Raw genomic sequence first — 19,766 nt, forward strand, 5'->3', positions numbered from 1 at the left:
ACAATCATCATCCACACTATACATCTAATCCTTTGTTACAGCAAGCCGGTGAGATTGACAACCTCACTGTTACGTTAGGGCAAAGTACTTTGGTTGTGTTGTGCAGGTTCCACGTTGGCGTCGGAATCCCTGGTGTTGCGCCGCACTACATCTCGCCGCCATCAACCTTCAACGTGCTTCTTGGCTCCTACTGGTTCGATAAACCTTGGTTTCTTACTGAGGGAAAACTTGCCGCTGTACGCATCACAGCTTTTTCTTGGGGTTCCCAACGGACGCGTGCTGTACGCGTATCATGGACCCAAACATGTCTCTTCGCGGTCTCATGACATATGCGCTTTCACATAGGGGGAGAAAATCCCTTCCCCTTTATTTGCCTCTTATGCATCTTGGTTATCCATCTTTTGAGGCTTTTTTAGTTCTATTGCAAATCTTGTGGTTGTTGCACTTCGTTCTTCATATCATTCAAAATCATGCCCGTTGTAGCTTTTCACTTCTTGTTTGGTTTTCCCCAACGGGTATGTCTAGAATACATGTGTTTTCTCATCTTGTGTCTTTGCTACTCCCTACCTCTCTCTCCGTCTAATGTACATGTCATATTTTATCTCCGGTGAAAAAGGGGTCTTGCAGCAGGTACCGGCAGCCAAACTGGTCGGACCGGCCTCTGTGCCGGTTTGGATTTTCCAAATCGGCGCACATCCCGACGCCATCGGTTTAGCCACCAGTTTCGGTTGCCTTCTTCTAAAGGGCTCGGGGCACCCATGGGGTTTGTCTCCCTCATTCTCCCCCGAGCCCCCAACCTCCATGGCCGCCCTCTTGCTGCTTCACCATCCTCTAGTGGATTTCATCCATTAGAACTCCACAAACAACCACAAATTAGATAGATCAGGCTATTTGGAGGTTCTTCATCGAATGATTCTTCAACTCTTGCACCTCATGGGGAGATCTTGGGTATCCACCCACCAAGCATCTCCATAGCAGTCTCTCTCCACCAAGATAGGGCAAGGGAGACGATGGCCTCGGGTAATCTTTGCTCTCCTCCCCCTCTAGTTCTTGATTGCCTCTGTTTTCTTCTCCATATATGAGGTTGTTAAGATCTAGGTGAAAGTTCAAAGATGGTAAACCTAGAGGGGGTGAATAGGTTTCTACAGATTTTAATTATTTCTTTGCAATATTAGGCTTTGCGGAATATAAAGATGAGCCTAATGCAAACTAGGTGAAACAACCTATATGAGGATACAAGTAACTCAAGCACGAAGGCTCTCACAGGCAGTTATATCACAAGTAAGGAGTTCGGTTAGAGATAACCGATAGCACGCGGAGACGAGGATGTATTCCCGTGTTCCCTTCCTTTGCAAGAAGGTACGTCACGTTTGGAGGGGTGGAGGTCACACGAAGGATTCCCCACACCACGAAGGCTCACCCTATTCTCCGGAGCCTATCCCAGGAAGGAATAGCTCACTCACTTGTGGTAGACTTTGAGGTAGCCTCCAAACCTTCACAATCTTGTCAGGAGCAAATCCACAGCCCGGATGCTTCCGGACCACTCTTGCCCACCTAGGGTTGCCAAGGAACCCTAAAGAGCAAGCTTCTTGATGAATACAAGGGGGAATGAGATTTGGCCTGGTAGAACAGTAGATCGGGTCCTCCTCTAACGTTTCCCCGGAGGGATTTGAGTTTGGGTGGAGGAGGAAGGAGATCTGAGGCTTTTGGTGTTTCTAGCAATGGAGTATGAGAGAGAGAGCTCAAGAACAGCTTGTAGTGTAGTGCCTAACCCTTCAGAGGTAGAAGAAGGGGTATTTATAGTGTCACTTGAATTCTGGCCGTTGCTCACTTGACACGTCATCAGATTCCTCGAGAAACCCGGTCGACCGGATTTGGCGCCGGACAAACTGGCGCACGGGCCGGTCAGACCCGGCCAGCAACCGGACCGGTCGGTTTCAACCGGAGCTGGGACCGGGTCTTGACCGGAGCAGCTCCTTCGCGTACTGGACCATGCCCGGTTGGCACAAGCGCCAAGCCCGGTTGGGCGCCGGGGCAGCTGGTCAGGCATCTGGTCCGACCGGACCTGCGACCGGATCGGCCGGTCCAAACCGGGCCGGCGACCGAGCCCTGACCGGATCAGCGCCCAACCTTACTGGACACCACCCGGTTGGCACCAGTCCTGGGGCCAGTCGGTGCCGGGCTGGCCGGTGCCAGGGCCGGTCTGACCGGGCCAGGGACCGGCCAGGCTCTGAAAAACCCTTGTTGCTTTTTCATCGAAGTGGGGGGTCTCCCATTGCTTTCTTGTTCCATTGATACACCATTATACCTTTTTGGCTAATACCTGGGAATCATCTAGTAGACATGTATTAGTCCAAATACTTTAGCACGGTGTCATAGTTACCAAAATAATGGATAAGGGTAAAATACCCTTACAATCTCCCCCTTTTGGTATACGATGACAAACCGAGCTAGAGTCACATATAGATATTATGATAAGCTTTAAACCTTGATTCCATATGAGATATTAAGACAGTTCCCCCATAATGTGTGCACTTGGAGAATTTGCATTTGAATGCAAAGTGCGCCATTTGTGGAATATGAGAAGCTCCCCCATAGGAAACAAGGATGGTATGGACATGTGAATATCAAGATATATAAGCATAGCACATAGTCATCTCAACATAGAGATCTAAGTATATAAGTACATGACCATACATGAATTACTTAAGGTAGCAAATGGTTCTTGGAATGAAGAAACAACCAAATAAGCACAAGGCGAATAAGAAGCAAATAAAATGTCAAGCCCATGACTTGTGCAACCAAGGACCCCGTAATCCTAGACTCTACTCTCTTCTCCCCCTTTGGCATCGGAACACCAAAAAGGCGAAGAAGAAAGGAGGGATGCTAGCGTTCCCATCAATAGAACTCGGTCCCGGCGGGTGGAGAGCGGCCATCACCATCACCATCATCACCATCATCATCACCAGCCTCCTCCTCATCATCATCATCCTCTTCATCATACTGGTCCGCGTCTTCATCATCATTGTTTCTATGCCTAGGAGGAGGACCACCAAAAGTGTACATGGAGGGATCAAAGTTCTGGAGCATCTCATCGGTAATGGGAGGCATCTCCCAATTAGCAGCATGCACAGGCTCCATCTCAGGACCAGGAGGAGGAACAGGGGTATTCCTTGCAGCCATGAACTCATTTTGGTGCCTCCTTGTCTCCTGGTTCAAAGCAAGACTCTGATGTGCAACATCATTGGTGTTTTTGCACATCTGCCACAAGCTGGAGAGGAACCGTGAGACACCATGTTGTGGGCGCCTAGAGTAGCTGGAGCTAGCAGGGTCATGACTTTCCTTAGACCGGCGCTCAGAAGGCATCATGGAAGGGACATCCGGTTTATCTCCTTGGATAGGTATCTTGACGGCTTCCATCTTGACCCGTTCACCTTGAGTATTGAGAGGTGTTGGCACAACCTTGTTGATGAGCATCTGAACGTACTGAGCATAGTTAGGAGTCATCCTTTCGCGAACAGAGCGCCTCAGTTCACAATAGAGGAGATCACAGCCATCAATGGTCTTCTGGTGCTCAGGGTGGCAGTAGTACATCAAGTTCAGATGATATGCACGACATTCACTTGTATCTCTGGACTTGCTGATGAGATTCTCACGGAATAACTTGGCAAGTACAAGGTAGGAGTAGTACATGCCGGAGATAGTGGGAGGGCCAGCTGTGGGTTCCGGAGGATAGCAGAAGGCAATGTCCCCTTTTGTGAACGTGTTCTGAGAGTATATCTTGAAACCGCGAGCACGACCACCACCAAACCCCATGGCTTCACAGAAATCAAGATAGTTGCAAGTATATTTCTCTTTTCCTGTCATCCAAGTCATAGTGCGAGCTGCGTCATCATGGAAAAACACAGTGCAATGAAATTGCCTCACCGGGATTGGGCAATAGCACTCATCAGAAGGCGTCAAGCACATGAGATCAAACAACCCCATCCGCTTCAAGTTCTGAACCACAAAGTGATACTTGGTGGCTTCATGCATTGTAAGAACATCCTTGATGACCTTGGGCATCATAATGGTGCCATTCTTCATGCACTCGCGGGTGTTGTAGTACTCATCCCACAACACTTGTTGTGTCTTGGTCCAGAAAAACTTATCCCCATGAGTGTAAGTGCGGTCCACAAAGCGATATGGGTTGTCATCTCGAAGTCTTCTCCATGCCCCAACATGTATTGTGCCAACATTAAATGTTGGCAGTTTCTCAACAAGGTCATCCTCCTGGGCTGCCTGTTTCTCTTTCCTCCTAGGGGCAACTGTCTTGGTTCTTCCCTGAGTGGAGCTGCAAGTGGCAGTAGTCTGAGGTGCTTTAGAGGGCATGCAGCCGCTAGAACGTCGACCTGGAGGCACCGTAGGCCTTCCTCTCTTGGCAGGAGAGCCACGGTCATCACCACTCCAATCATCTGTGAATCAGCAAAATAGAGCGAGGAGAGCAGTGGGGTAAGTGTACATGTCATCAGTAAATAGGGAGGCCAAAAAGCATAGCATATATTCAAGTGTTTCGATGAGATTATGCGAAGAACTGGGCGATCCGGCGCACAGGCCAGTCCAACCAGATGACAGACTGGGTGAGCCGGTTGCCCATCCGATCGACCGGGCCACACGCCGGAACAGCCGGTTGAGAGGCCGGTTGACCAGGCCATAAACCGGATGTTGTCGATTTGTGATGTTTGCCCAGAAATTCAACCACAAAATCATGCAAAAGCTCATAGACTTGAACATATACTATAGCAATAGAGTGAACAATGTGTATAGTGGTGTGAGACACTCTAATGGCATGAGGACTTACTAACCCTAACCCTAACCTTTTCAAAAATTTCCTCAAAAGTGTGCAATGTGAGAAAAAAAAGCGAGAGGGAGAGGGAATGTAAGAAGGATTTACCCGAAGACATGATCCCCTTTGCACAAGGAAACCAAGAGAACACTTGGATAGGGCTTGAGGGCCAAATCCCCAAGATCTCCAAAGATGGCTTGAGAGGAGCCAAATCCCTTGGTGGAGATGCTTGAGAGATCCCGATCTATGCTTGGGTGAAGTTTGAGGGAAAACTAGTGGTGGGAAGGGCCTAGGACGTGGTGGAGATGGTGGAGGCGGCGGCCATGGAGGTTTGTGGAGGTGGGGGACAATGAGGAAGAAGACCCCCCAAGGGGTAACCTCCTCCCACTTAATCAGCCGCCCGGTTGACCGGGCCAGGCGCCGGATGGCGCGGCGCAGAGTCCGGTTCAACCGGGCCAGAGACCGGCCAGAGCTATTTTGCCCAGTTTTGTCTCGTTTTGCCTCGTTTTGCCCCTATTCTTTGTGTAAATGTGTATAAATGCTCAGAAGATGACATGTACATATAGATAGATAGACGATGATGAGATGAGCATAGACATGGGGTTGGAAACACAAAGTTCTCTAGGCATACCCATTGGAGTGAAAAACCAAACAAGATGTAAATAGAAACAATGGGCATGATTCGAAATATATATCAAGAATCATAAGTCATTTTTAAGTGATTTTTGCAATAAGATCATTGAGCCTTATAGTCAAATCAAGTTGCAATTGAGGCTTAATGAGGGGCGGGGGGATTCCTCCCCCTATGTGAAAGCGCAAATGTCATGAGACCTCGAAGAGACATGCTTGGGTCCATATAATGACATTGGGTCTATTTATGTTGCACACATAGGTATGCATCATACCAAGACATGGTAAGATGACTATCCCCATATGTGTTGTGCCTCTAAGCTAGATAACAAGATAAATGCAAGAATATAGTGCAAGAAGTTATTCAATCTAAGTTTTTAGGATCAAGAATACCAAGTTCTCCTCTCAAGTTAACAAACCGGGCTTCATCCAAATGCTTAGTGAAAATATCCGCCAATTGGTATGTTGTTCCCACATGAGTGATATCAATGTCCCCATTGGCAACATGGTCACGTAGGAAGTGATGGTGAATGTCAATGTGTTTGGTGCGACAATGTTGAACTGGGTTATTGGCGATCTTTATTGCACTTTCATTGTCACATAGAAGAGGCACCGTACCAAGAGACACACCATAGTCTTTCAAGGTTTGCTTCATCCATAACAATTGAGTGCAACAAGATGCCGCGGATATATATTCGGCTTTGGCGGTGGATAAAGTGGTGGAGTTTTGTTTCTTGGATGACCAACTCACCAATGACCGGACAATAAATTGGCAAGCCCCGGAGGTAGACTTTCTGTCAACCTTATCACCGGCCCAATCGGAATCCGAGTAGCCAATGAGTTCAAAGGTTGACCCCTTTGGATACCATAGCCCGAGAGTAGGAGTGAGAACAAGGTATCTTAGAATCCGTTTGACCGCCATCAAATGGCTCTCCTTAGGAGCAGATTGAAAAAGAGCACACATCCCTACACTTAGCATGATATCCGGCCTAGAGGCACAAAGGAAGAGCAAGGATCCTATCATGGAGCGGTATACCTTTATATCCACGTCCTTCTCATCATCACATGAGCCAAGTTGCCCCTTTACGGGCATGGGTGTCTTCATTGGGCTTGCATTGGTCATGTTGAACTTCTTGAGCATGTCCTTCACATACTTTTCTTGAGAGATGAAGGTGCCTTTTGCAAGTTGCCTCACTTGGAAGCCTAGGAAGAACTTCAACTCTCCCATCATGGACATCTCAAATTTCCTAGTCATCAATATCTCAAAAGCTTTGTTATGATTGGGGTTAGTTCCACCAAAGATAATATCATCAACATATATTTGACATATAAATAAGCCACCCCCTTTAACCCGTTTGGTGAAAAGGGTGGAATCGACCGTACCCATGCAAAACCCATCATGTAGTAAGAAATCCCTAAGGAACTCATACCAAGCACGTGGAGCTTGCTTGAGATCGTAGAGTGCCTTATGGAGTAAATACACGTGGTTGGGTCGGCGTGGGTCTTCGAAACCCGGGGGTTGAGCAACATATGCGGTTTCTTTTAGGGTACCATTCAAAAATGCACTTTTCACAACCATTTGATATAGTTTGAAATTGTGTAAAGATGCAAATGCAAGCAAAAGACGAATTGCTTCAAGACGGGCTACCGGCGCAAAGGTATCCTCAAAATCCATACCTTCTATTTGGGCAAACCCTTGCACCACTAACCTTGCTTTGTTTCGTATGACAATGCCATTCTCATCTTGCTTGTTCTTGAATACCCATTTGGTCCCAATAACATTGATGCGATGATCCTTGGGTATCTCAACTAGAGACCATACTTCATTACGAGTGAAACACTCCAATTCTTCTTGCATGACAATTACCCAATCCGGATCAACCAAGGCTTCATGTACCTTGAGTGGTTCAAAACTAGACACAATTGCATGGTGTTGGCAATAAGTGATAAGTAATGCATGGTGTCTACGAGTTACCACTCCTTTTGAGATGCTACCAAGGACTTGATCTACTTTCATATCACTTGCCCTTGTAGCGGCCTTGATCTTCCGAATGGTTCCTTCATGATCAATGAACTCATCTCTTGCCAGTACTTGATCATGAGGGACCACTTGAGCTTGATCATGAGTTGAGGATGTCTCTTGATCATCATCATGGTCTTGCTCAGTGGAATGAGGACTTTCTTCTTGTTCTTCGGAATGTGACTTATCTTGAGTGGAGGATGGTTCTTGAGTTGCACTTGATGGTTCGGCTTGGGTTGAGATAGGCTCCACTTGAGCCGTGCTTGATACTTCTACTCCATCACTTCGATCATCAGTATGAACTTCTGTGGGCCGGATGTGTCCAATGCCCATAAGCTTGATGGCATTAGAAGGACCATCATCATTACCTGCAACACATGGAACAACTTGCTCCACTTGGGAGCCATTATCCTCCAAGAACACCACATCACAAGATGCTTCAATAGCCCAGTGGACTTGTTGTAGTATCTATAGGCATGGGAGTTCTCCGCATAACCAACAAATGTGCCCTCAATGGTTCTAGTTTCAAATTTACCGAGCTTCCCTTTGTTGTTCTTAACAAGACATTTGCATCCAAAGACACGAATGTACATGACATTAGGCTTGTTACCTGTGAGAAGCTCGTATGTATTTTTGTTGTGGAGGGGCGGAGGAAGAGCCGGTTGGAGTAGTGGATAGCTGTAGAGATGGCTTCTCCCCAAAAGTTGTGGGGTGAGTCGAATTCACTCAACATGGTTCTTGCCATCTCAATGATAGTCCGGTTCTTCCTTTCAACAACACCATTTTGTTGAGGGGTGTATGGCGCCAAGAACTCATGTTTGACGCCCTCATCATCAACAAACTCTTGCATGGTGTAGTTCTTGAACTCGGTGCCATTGTCGGTCCTAATCGCCTTGATCTCGGATTCATACATACGTTGAGCTTTCTTGGCGAAGGTGATGAACTCTCTATAGGTCTCGTCCTTAGACTTAAGAAGAAAGACCCAAGAGTATCTTGAGTAATCATCAACAATGACAAGTCCATACTTGCTCCCACCAAGAGTATCATAATGTGATGGCCCAAAGAGATCCAAATGAAGGAGCTCTAAAGGCCTAGATGTGGTGACGATACTCTTGATAGGCTGCTTCTTCTTGAGTTGCTTTCCGGCTACACATGCACTGCAAACACAATCTTTCTCAAAAGAAATGCCGGTTAGTCCCACAATGTGCTCACCCTTTAGGAGTTGTTTGAGATTTCTCATGTTAACATACCAAGGCGGCGATGCCACAACCAACCTTCGTCATGTTTGGCCGCCATTAGACATGTGGAGGGAGAGGGGCTCTCTTTCGAGAGGTCAACCACATAAAGGTTGTTCTCCACATATCCAACAAGGACAAATTTGAGATTGTCACTCCTAAATACTTCCACACAATAATTTGTAAAATATGAATTGTAACCGGCATCCGCAAGGTGATATATAGAAAGCAAATTATAGCCAAGGGATTCAACAAGCATGACCGTATCAAGGCACAAGTCCTTAGAGATTGCCACCTTGCCATACCCAAGTACATTTCCCTTTGAATTGTCACCAAAGGTGATGCTTGACTTCTTGTTTATATCTTCAATGAATTGGTCAAGCACACCTCTTCCTCCGGTCATATGATTGGTGCATCCACTATCAAACACCCATCTTGGACCACCAGAGGAATACCCCTAGAAGATCAAGTAGAGGATTTAGGAACCCATTGATTAATGGGTTCCTTTGCAATGGCAACAATATCTTTTGGTACCCAAATTGAGTACCCTCTATAAGCATAGCCACTATGAGGACCAACATAGTTAGCATAAACATCACCATAATAATCAACAAATAAAGCATAGTGATTGTTTGGTCCCATGCGGTCACCACTAGTGGCTTTGCCCTTTGAGGCTTTGCCATCATTAGTGACCTTCTTGTTCTTTTCTTGAGCGGGCTTCTCCTTGTAGTTCTTCTTCTTGTGGGACTTGGGAACATATCCAAGTCCAAACTTTTGATTGTTTGACCTTTGCTTACTCAAGAGGTCATCCAATCCCATCTTGTTCTTGGCGGGGGTGAACTTTGCAAGTTCCTTTGTTAACCTAACATTTTCCTCAAGAATAGATGCTTGCTCACAAGAAGATTCATTAGGATGATAGTCGAGACCATATTTGGTCACCAAGGATTCAAGATATGCATTGGTCTCAACATGCAAAGAGAGTTCCTCTTGTAAACGAACATGTTCCTCAACAAGTTTAGCATGCTCACTAGTAAAGGAGGTGGAGGAACTAGCAACCTTTTCTACAACAATGGGATCCTTCATTGATCCAAGAGCCTTCTTGTAGGTTTCTTGGAGTAGATCATGGTTCTCTCCAAGTCTCTTGAGCTCATCCTTAACAAGCTTGTTAGCTCTTGCAAGGTGGTCAAGATCCCTAATGAGAGAAGCATGAGCAACTTCAAGCTTCTCCTTTGAGGCATTGAGCTCTTGGGTCAATGATTGAGCCCTTTCAATAGTTTTGAGGTCCTTAACTTTATCTAGTTCATAAGTTTCAATTTGTTGCTTAAGGCCTTGAGATATGCACCTTTCGGTTTTTAGCTCTTGTCTTAGGAGATTGAATCTCCGTTCCTTTTCATTCAAATGATATTCTAATTCCTCAATGGACTCATCCTTTTCCTCGAGGGAGTCCATCAAGAAATCAAACTTGACAAGAGCTTCACCACAAAGGGTGCATCTAACATTGTAAAGTTCCTTAAGCACAATTAATTCTTCTTGATTTTCAGTTTCATCATCGAGAACACTAGATAGAGAGGGTGGGGGTTCCATTACCTTGGTTTCTCTTGCCATTAGACAAGAGCCAATGATTGTAGAGGAGGGAGAGTCATCAGAGTCATCATCTTGAGTTGTTCTTGCCATGAAGGAAGAACCAACATCATTCTCCGTGGAGTAATCCTTGGAGTAGTCGTATGTGAAGAGTGACCCGGGCTTGGAGAAAGCCAAACCGACCACTTTGGCCTCCTTCTCGTCATCTTCCTCTTCCTCATTGGACAAGTACTCGGGCCCAACAAAAGCTCTTCCCTTGTTCTTCTTGTATCGATCGTTGATTGGGTTTGGATTCAATCTTGGCTTGATCCCTTTGATGAACTTTGGCTTGTCTACCCTTTTCTCATAAGGGCACTCACTTACAAAGTGGCTATCTTCATCACAGTTGTAGCAGGTTCTCTTCTTCTTCTCATTGAGAAGCATTGGAAACTTTGCCTTGTACTTCTTGGCAAAGAAGGCAAAGTCGGTAGCAATGTCACTAGTTGAAGTCATCTCTTCATCCTCTTCAATTTCATAGACTTCTTCTCTTCGATAGTCGGCTCTAGCTTTGAGGGCAAGATTGTGTGAGGCCTCATGGTTGTGTGAGGCTTCATCAACACGGTTCATTGCCATGAGCCTTTTTCCTGACTTGGCCATGCTATCATTGGCCGCCACATAGGAGACAAGATCATCAGAGTTCAGATCGGCACTCTTGGTAATGATTTGCAAGTTGAGTGCAAGGTTGGTGTCTTCTTGCTTGACTGCAATCATGGAAATGACCTTGAACTTTATGAATGCTTCATTCATCTCAAAGCTGTCATTGTACTTCTCAAATCCAAGACCCTTGACCTTCACTCTAAGAGCACCAAGCCTTGCATAGGCATCGGCCACGGATTCTCCTTCTCGAATCCTGAACATAGTGGCCTCTTGCTTTGCGGACTCAGAAAGAGCTGATTGGATCAAATCGGTTCCCTCTTGGAGTACTATGATTCGATCCCACAACTCCTTAGCAGAGTCAATGTCGTTGACTTGATCAAGGAGCTTGTAGTTGATGCCACTCCTAATCTTGTCACGTGCGGAGGCGTTGAGTTGACGGTTGTAGAACTCGATGGAGGTCAACCGAGCGGGATCTTGTGTCTTCCGGTATCCATCAACAATGATTTCCCATAGCTCCACCTTGCAGCTGCGAATATGAGATTCCATAGAGGATTTCCAAAAAGGAAAGTGAGTTCCATCAAAATGGGGAACATTCCCACTATGGTTTATATGAGGCATGGGTGAAGTGTTTTTGGGATAGTCATGATTGACTTGGTGGTAACCTTCCGGAGGAACCGAAGTCCCACTAGAGGTCAAGTTCATAAGCATGGCAGTCATCTGTGCCATTTGGCTTTGTAGTTCATTCTTCTTTTTCTTTTTCTCGGCATCATATGCCAAGAGTCTGGATTTCATTTTTTTAACCGAAAGGTTAGATTCATCATCCAGACCCTCGAATAGTTTTTCCATCTCACTCTTAAGGCTGCGAAGCCCTTAATAAGAGCCCAGGCTCTGATACCAATTGAAAGTTCCGAGATGGTAAACCTAGAGGGGGTGAATAGGTTTCTACAGATTTTAATTTTTTCTTTGCAATATTAGGCTTTGCGGAATATAAATATGAGCCTAATGCAAACTAGGTGAAACAACCTATATGAGGATACAGGTAACTCAAGCACGAAGGCTCTCACATGCAGTTATATCACAAGTAAGGAGTTCGGTTAGAGATAACCGATAGCACACGGAGACGAGGATGTATTCCCGTGTTCCCTTCCTTTGCAAGAAGGTACATCACGTTTGGAGGGGTGTAGGTCCCACGAAGGATTCCCCACGCCACGAAGGCTCACCCTATTCTCCGGAGCCTATCCCACGAAGGAATACCTCACTCACCTGTGGTAGACTTTGAGGTAGCCTCCAAACCTTCACAATCTTGTCAGGAGCAAATCCATAGCCCGAATGCTTCCGGACCACTCTTGCCCACCTAGGGTTGCCAAGGAACCCTAGAGATCAAGCTTCTTGATGAATACAAGGGGGAATGAGATTTGACTTGGTAGAACAGTAGATCGGGTCCTCCTCTATCGTTTCCCCGGAGGGATTTGAGTTTGGGTGGAGGAGGAAGGAGATCTGTGGCTTTTGGTGTTTCTAGCAATGGAGTATGAGAGAGAGAGCTCAAGAACAACTTGTAGTGTAGTGCCTACCCCTTCAGAGATAGAAGAAGGAGTATTTATAGTGTCACTTGAATTCTGGTTGTTGCTCCATCATCAGATTCCTCGAGAAACCCGATCGACCAGATTTGGCGCCGGACAGGCCGGCGCACGGGCCGATCAGACCGGGCCAGCAACCGGACCGGCCGGTTTCAACCGGAGTTGGGACCGGGTCTTGACCGGAGCAGCTCCTTCGCGTACTGGACCATGCCCGGTTGGCACAAGCGCCAAGCTGGCGCCGGGCAGCTTGGTCGAGCATCTGTCCGACCGACTCACGGATCGGCCGGTCCAAACCGGGCCGTCGAAAGAGCCCTGACCGGATCAGCGCCCAACCCATCGGACACCACCCGTTGGCACTACGGGGCTGGGCCGATCGGTCTGGCCGGTGCCTGGCCTCGACCGGGCCAGGGACCGACCAGGCTCTGAAATACCCTTGTTGCTTTTTCATCGAAGTGGGGGCTCTCCCATTGCCTTCTTGCTCCATTGATACACCATTATACCTTTTTGGCTAATACCTGGGAATCATCTAGTAGACATGTATTAGTCCAAATACTCTAGCACGGTGTCATAGTTACCAAAATAATGGATAAGGGTAAAATACCCTTACACTAGGGTTAGGGTCAGGGTTGTGTGTGTTGTCTTGGAGACCTACCACCTCACTTCTTGGTCTTCACCTTCCTAATGGTAGCTTTGTACAAGTATTGAGCATGTTTTTGAAAAGTTTTTGAGATTTTTACACACAATTTTTTTTCTATGTGTGTTCCCAGCAGGGGTTTCGGCCAGCAGGGTCTGGCGCCGGAATTTTCCGGCTGGTGAACCAGTTCGCAGGTTTGCTTGTCGGAACGTTCCGGCGCAGGAACCGGTCTGCCGGCTGTTGTAACCGGAAATTTCCGACGAGGTTTCAGGCTCCACCGGTTTGCTCGCCGAAAATCACTATCTCCAAAAAAATTCGAACTCGTCGCTTGTTCAAACCTCATCCATTCTTTGGACTCCTTTGCTATGACATGTACACTTATCTTGTGCTTCCCTCTATATGATTTTTCACAGATGATGAGTACAATAGTGATGATCTAGTGATTGGGGAGAAGAGACATCGGATTGAGAAGATTGAGAGGCCTCCTGGTTGCCGCACCAGCGGTCGTGTTCCTAGAGGTGCTCAAGGAGGACCCGGTGGTAGCCGCAGTGGTGCAATTAAGCTCAAGATCACGGGGGCAAAAATAAAAGCAAGAACATTGGCCCTGCTAAGGAAGATGTGCTTAGAGAGAATGCTGCTGAGATCCCTGTTGGTCTTTGGAGGCCCATACGGCAGGAAAATCCATATCGCTTTGAAGAAAAGACCTACACCGGTCGTGACAAGTTGTTTTGGACTAAGAATCAAGCTCATATGTGGAATGACTTCTATGATGACGCATACCATATGAAGATAGGCTTCTATGTGGTTCTGAAATATCTTAGGGTCTCTTTTTTTGGGCTGGCTGTACTGCTGTGCAGGGGAAGCTGCTGTGCAGGAGAAGCTGATGTTCTGAGTTTTAGTCTCTGGCAATTTAGCTGGCTGTTAATCTGTGAACTGGGGAATGGTCTGAAATACCCTGACAGTCATGAGATCCTGTGATATTACTGATTTAGGTGTAATATATAACAAATGGAAGCATGACATGCATACGTGAAGGAACTTTTAGCCAAAAGGCGTATCCGTTACAAATATAGATTTATCCAAAGTACATATCAATATTATTTTCCTAGCTAGCACAAATAGTTCTAGGTGGCTCTAGCATTGAACAATGCGTTGGCTATATCATCACGTGTCGAGTTCATGCTGCTTGTGTGTTGTCCACCCGGAGCACTATCACCTGGAGTCGTTATTGATTGCCTTTGCACCTTAGGGATGTAATTCTCATCCGAGTCGCAATGATCAAATTGCTTGTCACGTAAGTGAGAGTCTCTAATGAAATTGTGAAGCGCGATACAAGCTAGGATAATTTTCTTCTGCGGAACCAACCCATAAGAAGGGATACCCTTCAACATGCGCCACTTATTTTTCAAGATACCAAAATTACGCTCGATAGCATTTCAAATCTGAGCATGCGTATAGTTAAAAATTTCTTCCTTCTTTGTTGGTAGTCCTTCTCGGCAAAAGTCTGGTAAATGATATTGTTGTTTTTGTAAGGATCTAGGAACCCCCTTCTATTTGGATAACCAGAATCAACAAGATAGTATGTACCTGAAAATAAATATATGAGACATCGATACGACAATACATATGTAACTCATGTATATAGTAAGATAGAATATTACCATCAGGAGGGGTCGGAAACTGTTGTGGATACTTCACAATGTTGTGGTTCAGTATGCGTGTATCATGTGCCGAACCAGGCCATCCAGCTACTACAAACGTGAATCTGAGACCAAAGTCACATATCGCAAGAAGATTTTCTGACGTTTAGCCATGTCTTCCGGTGTGGTTAATTTCTTCTTCCTTAGGAACTTCAACTGGAATATGCGATCCATCTATGGCGCCAATGGCACCTTTGAAATGAGGCCAAAAGCGAGGATCTTGAATTCTTGGATGCACGTTTGTGAAATATCGATCCACTGGTTTTATGTTATCTTTACCCAAATTGTACAAACAATTCAATACCATGTTGAACTTCCTATGAATTGTTTCAAGAGACCGACTGAAACAGTTCCCAACTTGGTGAAATGATTGTGGTCCTCCAACCATCCATAGAAACATACCCAAACATTCAACTAATTCCATATCTCTTGTTGACTCTAACCCATAGCTAGCAACTAGTAGGTTGTGCAGTTGTTCAAACACATCTGGATACATTCTAAACATTTTGTAGCTTCTTTTTCTATCATCAAGTTGTTCATGCACCCATTCAAGCCCAGTTTGTTGTGGAATCCTCATAGCTGCCTTATTCAAATACTTTTCAGAATAGAGATTACCATAGTAGCCCAACACAACCAAATCATGTGCCACTCCAAGAATATGCATTATCCTTTCAATTTCTTCATCATGTGCATTATCATCTCCATCCATCTACAAAATTGAAACTAGACAAGTCAAAAACTCATACATACTAGAGTAGTATACACCAAATGCTAATACCGACACTCATGTATAGTCTACAAGATGTTCAAAATAGAACGGACACATAATGGTCCATAAGTTATAAAATGATCAAAATAGTCTACAAGATATTCCAAATAAATATCACACAAAATGGTCCATAAGTTCTAGAATTCCAATAACAAATAAATAGTGCATATAATACAAGACACATCTACTTGTTTAACTCATTATGTGTCCTCTCGAGATAATCAAACCATCCTCCAGGTGTTTCAAAGGATACGAACAACTCTCTATGCTCCCTTTTCACGGCAAGCTTGGCCGCTGTAAACATGAGATCAGTGCCTTCACTGACTCCACACTCTCGAACCATCGCTAAAAATTCCTTCATAGTTGGGACAGAGTCATCCTTGTTGCTAGAACTTCCAGCATCCACCTTTGAAACTATGTTGCTCAAGGCAGTGTTGTACGCCTTAAAAAAGGGGCTCTCCTTTTCCTTCTCTCCAACACAAGCCTTGTGTTTCCCTTGGGTTGTTTTCTTCGTTGCCTCACCATCATCATCCAACAATATTGGACCATCCTTGTCCTCTCCTAATTCTTGTCCCGGAATGGCCGCTGATTCTCCGGTGACATGAGCCTTCTTGAACATGACATTTTTTGTTCCAAGTTGGCCGGTGGCCCATTTATGAACTTTGCATGTTCAGGACGACACTGCAAAAATAACATAGTACATATATTAGTTCAAAGTTTAACAAAATACACAAATAGACAAGATAGGTGATAAATATATAACTTACAACTAGGTGCATCTTCCACCACTCATCATCTGCGTCCATAGTTTTTTGTCACCGGATCCCAACCTAGCCCGGTTGCATTTTGCAACTCCATCCAACCCGTATACTCTTTCTTTAAAGCATCCCATTTGTTCTTGAATTGCTTCTTCGTGAATTACTTTCCTATTTTCTCGGTAATTTTTTCGCCGAGATTCTTGTACCCCTTTCTACTCAAGCAACCCCCATCCCTATTGTTTGCGTTGACTTCATCCATACATATGTCACAGAAAACTCTAGTGTGGTATGCATCCCAAACAACCTTCTCCATTGCAAGATACTAAAAAACTATACGGAAAAACACTACAAAATTAAAGGGGAAGTAAACAACAATATATACAACATTTTTGTTTCCCATGCATATGGGAACTTAAATTTCTAAATTATTCAACCGCGGGACAATTATTCAAGCAACACTATAAAATAGTCAGATTGTACTAAAATAAACAGCAAAATATGTAAAATAATATTACAGAAAGGTACAACTTAACACATATAAATTAATTATACACTTGAATATCTAAGTGTACTTACCAGTTGACTAAATTATCTGCCCAACTAACCCATATGTTAATCATCATAACTAACCATGTCATGGTGCATGGCCATAGCTAGCACACATCTTGACAAATATTGTACTATATAAGTAGATTGGTGGCTAAAAGGAATGCATTTACTAGTCCATGATCTAATCAACCAGTTGCATGCATTAGCTCCGTTTGCATATGGAGGCACGCTGCATGGATTTAGCGACTATGCCGCCGCTGCCGCATGTACGCTGTAGGTCCGTCATGGATTCTAAGCACAACGTAAAAGTACGCCTCTAATAAAAAATTGCTTCGGTACAACATATTAGCAAATCATCTAGCATCACAACAACCTGGTGCATGCATTACTGCATGCAGATCAAGCGAGAGGAAGAGAGACAAAAAACAAGGCTCACCAGCGGGAGTCTCGGGGAGGAGAGGAGGCCGGATGGGAAGGCTGTCGAAGGGAGATGGGAGAGGTAGGACGGGCGGACGACGGCTAGTGCCGGTCTCCGGTGGGATTGGGTGCGGCCGGAGCTGCAGGCCCTGCAGCGATAGGCGACGCACACGGAACCCTATCTATCTCTCGTGCGTGCAGAGAACAGGTCGAGCCCAGGAAGAAAATAAAAGACCTGGGAAAATACGTACGTGATGGATGCCTCAGCGGTGACAGTTTTATAGTAATATCTGCAAACGATATGGGCAAAGAAAAGAACGGTTCGGGAGGCTAGAAAAAAAGCTCGCGAAGCACCTCTTACTTGTGCTTTTTCTACTATGTGGGAAGGGGACCTGCTTTTGGAAAAGCCTACCGTTCAGCCAACCCGTTTGTTTCGTTTGTCCTACTTTTTTCTGTGGAAAGCAGGTAGAAGCCCAAACAAAGAGGCCCTTAACGTGCCCCCTTGGATCTCCACGTCAACACTGACTTTCGGTACATTGATAAAGTTTTGAAGCGGTCGAATGTGTTTGATCTTGTGTGCATTGAGACCGATCTTGTATTGCTTCCAGATGCCATTCGCCGGTTCCATGCCACTGTGTTCTTTCACTCAGATCCTGCTCGCACTATCACTTGGATGACTGGCAAGGATAATTTCTCTGCTACTTTTGATGATTTCTGTGATGCTCTTGGTTATGATGAAGGACGGGCTAGTGGTTTCAAGCTCCACTCTTAGAAGCCCATGTCCATCCAGAAGATTGCTTTTTTGCTATACTCCTGACCCTGAACAGCTACCTCCTCGGATTTGCTGGCATGTACTACTACTACCACACCTTGGCCAAGCTATTCCGGGAGAATCATGTGAGCAAGGCCGATGACAAGGCTAGTTGTCGCCATTACCATGTCAACTTGATGTACTATTGTCGTCCAGAGAATTTGAAGGAGATAAATGGTTGTGATTTCATCTTCTGTTAGTTGCAGAGGTCTGTGGAGAAGCGCATGTCCCCCAACTACTGCCAGTTTGTTCAGTGTCTTCTCTCACATGTTGTGCCTATTGATAAGCTTCCTAAAGGTCAGAAAGTGCGTATGGAATCATTTTCTCTTGCACTCTGTGGCCATTATTTGGATGTTCATGAGATGATGCCCCTGAAGCTAGGACCAAGGCTGGGTATGATCCTATCTATACCTTGGGTACCTCTTCTTCTCGTTGTGGTGCTCGTGGTGCCATTTCCAAGTCAATGAAGGGGGCTGCCAAGTTCTTCACCAACCATTGGCAGATGTGCAAGTGCTCCTATGATGTGAACTACCGGGCCTTGGAGATGGCTCAAGAGACTAGGAGGAGGCAGGATGAGTTCCTTCATGAACGGAATGTGACCATTATCCTGCTAGGGCCAGAGATGAATCCAGTGCCCTATGAGTCCTTTGTGATGCCTGCGATTGATGATGCTATGTTCCATGGGTTTGATATGTCCAGTCTGCCTCCCTTTGGCTCAGCTGGTGCTCCTCCCCGTCCTCGTCGCAGTGTTCCCAGTGGAAGTGGTACCGGCAGTGGCAGTCACACCGGCTCCGGTGATGGTGAAGAAGATTCCGAGGAGAGTTCCCAGCACCACGACTACGTCGCCTTCTTTGCTTGATCGTTAACATTGTCTACTTTTTGTCCTCTTTTTGGTGTTTCGATGCCAAAGGGGGAGAAAGAGTAGAGTCTATTAGGATTATGGGTTCTTTTCTGGGGTCTCCGGAGTTCTCCGTATGCACAAACCTTGCTCTTTGTTCCATTCTTATTGGCTTGTGCTACCATTTGCTATTTCATTCGAACTATTTGCTTTATGTTCGTGTGTTGGACAAGTTTGTATTATGTTATGTGAATCTTGGATATCTATCTATGTTATGCTATGACTCGTCTATATGCTTAGATATCTTTACTTTATCTTGTCCATGCCATGTTGTTTCCTAAAGATACCGGGGGAGCTTCTCATACACTCTATTGTTGCAATTTGCATTCAAACGCCAATTCTCCAAGTGCATACATTGTGGGGGAGCTTGTCTAATATCTTCTATGGAAACATTTTTTTAAGCTCATCATAATATCTTTATTTGACTCTAGCTCGGTTTTTCATCGTTAACCAAAAAGAGGGAGATTGTAAGGGTATTTTACCCTTAACCATTATTTTGGTTAACAATGACACCGGAGCTATTGTGTGGAGTAATGTTTTCTCTAAGTATATTCACATGTTTAGTCCGCATGTGAGATTGCAAGGTGGTGTGAGACCCCCATTTGATGTCCACAAGAAGCGATGATGTTTTGGCTCTTTTCTCTATTGATTTATTCTTGAATCAATAGGAAACACCGCACTATTAAGAGGGGTGGTCTCGATGAGCTCATTGTGGATGTTGCATGA

The sequence above is a fragment of the Lolium perenne genome, chromosome 2 (genome assembly GCF_019359855.2).
Source record: "Lolium perenne isolate Kyuss_39 chromosome 2, Kyuss_2.0, whole genome shotgun sequence".
Classification (NCBI taxonomy): Eukaryota; Viridiplantae; Streptophyta; class Magnoliopsida; order Poales; family Poaceae; genus Lolium; species Lolium perenne.